The following is a 5,973-nucleotide window of genomic DNA, read 5'->3' on the forward strand; positions in this document are numbered from 1 at the left end:
CTGTGCTCACTTTAAGGCAGCATAGCTGTGTAAGGGAGAGTCTGTGGGAATATTTAAAGCAGGATCATGTACTTGAACTTGACCTAATTGACCAAAGTGGAGGCTTTCCTACTGTGGAACACTAGCTTTCCAGATTCGCTCTGTTATAAGTTAGGGAATGTAGTTCTCGTCATATTTCCCTTTAGTTTCCCACAACTGATGAATGAGGAAATAATCTTAGGCACATTTAGAAATGAGAATGTAACTACCTGGAAAATAAATTTTTAATAGAAACTAATAAAAAGTCGAGTGTTTGTTTTTTTTTTACACCCCTCACCAATTGAGGAAAGAATTGGGAATGAGGACGTGAAGGGATCAGGGCTTCTGTTTTCCCCGGTCAGCTTTCTGTACTATTCGACTTTTAAAGGTTTATTTCTTGCTTTGATCAGAAGCCTGGATTTTGGTTTAATAAAGATAAGTTTTTATGTAGTCCACATGAAATATTTGGTGGTGAAATAAAGGGGGGCAGCAGAAGGAATGGAGAGAAGGGGTCAGACATGAGAGACACGACGAAGGGAGAATTGCCCAGACTTGTTAATTAGATAATTAACATGAATGGCAAACGAAAGGGAGGCCATAAAAATATTGTCAAAGTGCTGAGACTGAGGGAGTGGATGGAGCTTAGAGTCCTTGCCAAAAACAGCCAGTGGGGGAGGGCCGGCTTGTCATTTTGGAGAGGAATGTTGTTTTTCTGACATTTCTGTATAAGGAGATAGCAGAAGCAAGTGATTTTGAATTCTGAACGTGTGAAAAAGAGCAAAACCTAGCAGGCTCATTCCTTCTGTGTAAAGAGAGTCTTCCCTGTCCAGGTGTATATTTAATCGTTGGCAAGCAACAAAACAGGAAAATTTTGCCTCGTCTCTTGGAAATATCCCAGGATTTTATGGAGGAGGGAGACTTGCGCCAAGACCCAGAGAAGGACCGGAGATGGAGAGGAAGTGGGACAGAGGCTGGGTATCGCTGGTAACAGGACTGCAGTGCTTGTGGGAGACAAACTGTATGCCTTGAACCCAGGGACTTAGAGTGGCTCTTAACTACCCAGCGACAAATAACTAACCAAGCAAGCGTCAAACTTAGATTTACATTTTGTCAGAATGTTGGATGAGGACGATGTGTGATTAATGAGACTTTTTTTTTAACAGTTTCACTTAAAAGGAACTGTAGTTTGAAGGGGATGGAAATAAATTTATATCAACAGCGCCACCAACGGGGCATAAGGTAGACTGCAGCGCACTTGTAAGGCGCGGCTGCATCTGAGCTCAATGTAGGCTGGAAAGATCATCACCCCTATGCGAACAGAGACAATTATAAGCATACCACAGAATCACAACTTCTCTTGAAACCATCTGTGATAGACAGACTAATGCTCCCCTATCAAAGGCCTGTGCCCTAATCCAGGAACTTGTGAACATGTTACCTCACATGGAAAAAGGGAACTTGCGATGCGATCATGCGATGGGAGGCTGCGTGGGTGCCAGGCACAGTCACCATGTGCTTCTGAGGCAGGAGAGTCGGGAGGAGATGTGAGGACAGGCAGAAGCAAGGTTTGGCTGGTATCACTGCTGCTTTGGAGTGGGAGGAAGGGGCAAGAGCTAAGGATTATAAGTGGGCTCTGAAACTGGAAACCGCACACATGTACACACACATGCACATGCACATACACACGTGATTCTCAGAGCCTCCAGGAAAGAACACAGCCTTGTCAGTACCTTGAATTTAACCCAGTGAGATTGGCTTTGTACTTCTGATCCCAAAACATTAAGAATAATAATGTGTGTTATCTGAAGTTTGTGATGTGTGTGTGTGTGTACCAAGTGCTATAGACTATTTGGGGGCACACAACACCCTTCATAGGCCACAACAGAAAGATTTAAATATGAATACTGAAATGTATGTGTGTGTGTGTGTGTGTGTGTGTGTGCATTCCCAGAAAGAAGGTTCTAGACTAGCGGTTCTCAATGTGTGGGTCACAATCCCTTTGGGGGTCGAACGACTCTTTCACAGGGGTCACCTAAGACCATTGGGAAACATATATTTCCGATGATCTTAGGAACTGAGACACCACTCCTCCATCGGTCTGCAGGAGGGTCCGCCCACATGCAGATACGCCCATGTACAAGTACCCAGAGTGAAGACTGCTACCCATGCTACACCATGCTTCAGAGAAAACTTCATTTGCCAATAGAGAGAAACATTTCACAATATAGAATTACATATTGTTTTGTGATTAATCACTATGCTTTAATTATGTTCAAATTGGAACAATGAAAATACATCCTGCATATCAGATATTTATATGACAATTCATAACAGTAGCAAAATGACAGTTATGAAGTAGCAACAGAAATAATTTTATGGTTGAGGGGTCACCACAACATGAGGAACGGTATGAAAGGGCCGTGGCATTAGGAAGGCTAGAACCACTGCTCTAGACCCAGATGACTTCCCTGGGACCTCTGGCAAACACAAAAGGAAGATATTAATGCCAATTCTAACCCAACTCTTATATAAAACAGAAAAGACGAAAAGTCATTTTAGGAAGTCAGAACTACCTTGCTACTGACATGGGTCGGAGACACTTGAAGACAAGCTGTCCAAAGCAATATGCCTTATAAACCTAGCGGGGAAAATCCTCAGAAGCACCTCAGTGAAACGAATCTGGCAAAACCTGAAAATGACAATGCAGCACGACAGGTGTGGCCTCTCACTGGAGGGCTCCCGAGACGATCTTCCACACGCACGCTTTAAAACTTGGCTCTAACTATTCCATACGCTGATCTAGTCGCTAAATCACAGATTGGCTTATGAAATAACAATATAGCTACAGTGTGCTTCCTTACAAAAATCACCTCTCTGAGATCAAACACTTTTACAAGGACTCTTAAGGCATGCCGGCAGAGAAGCGAGATTACTGGAAACGGGGCCACCAAAGCAAACTCCCCGCAATCAGAGTCGAGACCAATTCCTGGCAACCCTACAGAACAGGGTAAAACTGCCGCCTTTGAGTTTCCAAGGCTGCCATTTACAAACGTAAAGCCTAGTCTTTCTCCCTTGGAGAGGCTGGTGGTTTCAAACTTTGGACCTTGTGGATCGCAGCTCAATGGGTAACCACTAAGCCACCAGGGCTCCTTGAAAACAGAACCCCCAGATGGAAATGATGAAAAGTTGACACATTTTGTAAAATGTTACCGTTGCCACTGGCCAAATGTGTGTAGAAATTGTTAACTGAGAATCTAATTTGTTGGGTGAACTTTCATCAAAAGCTCATTCATTTTCTTTTAAGGTACAACACACAGTCAAGTCTCTCCTGGGAATGCCAGGTTGTTTAGCATTTGAAAATGAAGCGACATAATTCACCATATCAATAAACTAATGCACATGAACTGTGATCGCAAAACAATGATATTACACCAACAGTGACAGCCTGATATTTAAAAAAGAAAAAAGAACACCAGAAACAAATGCTGGAGAGAGTATGGAGAGATCCGGATTCTTGTACATGGCTCGGGGGTCTGTAAACATATAGAACCACCGTGAAAAATGACATGCTGTGACCTGAATTAAGTGGGAACACAAATCCTATATGATCCAGCCATACCGCTACTAGCTATATGCCCTAAAGAAGTAATCGAGATCCCAAACAACATGTTGCAGTTGTTAAATCTTCTCCACAAGAGTTCTTCAAAGTGTTGAAAAGCAAGGCTGTTGCTTTGAGGACGAAGGTGCCCCCGCCCCAAGCCATGGTCTTTCCCATGGCGCCGTATGCATGTGGGAGGTGGGCCCTGAATAAAAAGACCGAAACAGAACCGCTGCGTTAGAATTCTTGTGCTGGAGAAGATTAGTGAAAGTGCGCGGGCTGCCACAAGAATAACAACAGCAGCAAATCTGTTGTGGAAGAAGTGCCGTCACGGAGGCAAGAATGGCAAAACGCCATCTCTTTTTCTTTCGACCTGTTGTCAGGAGAGACCAGTCCCAGGAGAAGGACATCATGCCGGATAAAGCGGAGGGGCAGCCAAAGAGAGGAAGACCTTCCAGGAGATGGCTGGACACCGTGTCTGCAACAATGGGCACCAGCATGGGGACCACTGTGAGCAGGGTGGAGAGGAGGGGGCAGTGTGTCCTGCTGTTGTGTCCAGGGTCACTGTGGATGGGAACTGACTCTCTGGTGCCTAACAACACCAGAGGCCGAAGCACCACGCATTTCTCCACTCACGCCAAATGATGCTTGTAGCTGAGCCTAGTTGTCATTTTTATCTGTTCGTTAGTGTGCCTGGCTGCTAGCCGACGGGTTTACAGTGCAAGTCCACCTGGCAACGTCTCAGAAGAAAATCCTTGTGATCTACTTGCCTTTGAAAAACCAGCCCAGCACAGTTCCACTTCGAAACGCCCGGGGCCGCCAGGAGGAGCTGGGGTCAGCTGGACAGCCACAGGTGGTGGCGATTTTAAAATGTGCTCCACTAGCTAATAAGCCTTGTTTTGTACCTTAATGCCCGTTGAAAAAACATAACTTCCTTGAATATTTGGTGTGGTTGTATATTTTCTATATGAACTGCTAAATGTTCCTATGGACACTTCATTTGGATCTCATTAAATGTGTAGCTGAATTTAGGGATAACTTTGACTTTTGTGACGTTGAAACATCGTATCCAATAATGTGATGTGACTTGTCCTTTCTTTTTTCTTTTTCCCCCTCTTGAGTCGTTGTCGAGCTTTTTCACATAGACCATCGCACAAGTCTTGTGGGTTTTAGTTCTTATACGTATAACACGTTATGCAGTCACTGCTTTTCTGAGTAGGCCCTTTGTCACCATTATTGTGTGTATACAAGGATAGGGATTTCTTCATATGGTTTTGTATGCGCCAATCTTACTGATTCTTGTTTTAGTTTTTTAAGAGATATCTTCTGTTGTCTAGAAATATAATTGTCTAATGATATTTTAATTCCTTCCCAACTTTTAAATATCTAATTTCATTCTTTTTATGTCTGTTTGCACTGCTCAGTAATTCAAGAAAATACTGTTAATAGTTTTATTTCTGATTTTAATAGAAGTAATTTGTTTCCAGATTTATCTATGAAGTTAAAATAGCATTTTTATTATAAAAAATGAAACTTTTGTTTTTCAAAAAATGTTGGACTTTATCAAGTAAGCTTTTTATAATCTATGGAGACCATGAAGGCGCCCTTGTGGGGCTGCTGGGCAAGCACCAAACTGCTAACTGCTGGGTTCCAGGTAGAACTCCGTGCCATCAGTACTGGGCATCGTGTTGGGCAGTAGGCACCACTGTCCATCTCAGCACATGCAGCAGAAGCTGAGTGCTCCTTCATCAATGGCTTCCCCTTCCCTTCCCTCTCCCTCTCCTAATCACCAATAGACTCTGGTCTCTATACCCGTGCCTCTTCTGGGGATTTCCTCTTACAAGGAGCATCTGTTATAGGTCCTTTTGCAACTCATTTCACTCAGCATAATCTTTTCAAGGTTCACCCAGGTTGGATCAGGAGTTCATTTCTTCTTCTGGATAAATACAATTCCATTGTAAGTGCACACCCCACTTCACCCCTTCATCTATCGATAGACATTTCGGTTGCGCCTACCTGCGGGCTATTGTGAAAGGTGCTGCCATAGACATGGGTGTACAAGTATCTGTTTTCCTGCTGAACCATGCTCTTCTGCAGAGGCAGCTGCCCAGTAACTGAACAAGACAGTGCCCCCAGGGGCCAGTTATTTCCAGCTAGCACAGGCCTTTGCATGGGAAGGGCCCCAGAGTAGCATGTTAGCCTAGCAGAGAACAAGTCCTGGCTGCCACACAATCTGAGCGCTATCCCGCCCCTCCTTGTTCTCCAGGAAGCTACTTGCAGGCCTAACTTCTGCAGCATATGCTTCCCAGGGAACCCAACCACAGTCATAAAGCAATCCTCTGTGGGTTCTTCTTCTT

Source organism: Echinops telfairi, unplaced genomic scaffold, assembly GCF_000313985.2.
Source record: "Echinops telfairi isolate 266 unplaced genomic scaffold, ASM31398v2 ScPeMD7_33;HRSCAF=127, whole genome shotgun sequence".
Taxonomy (NCBI): Eukaryota; Metazoa; Chordata; class Mammalia; order Afrosoricida; family Tenrecidae; genus Echinops; species Echinops telfairi.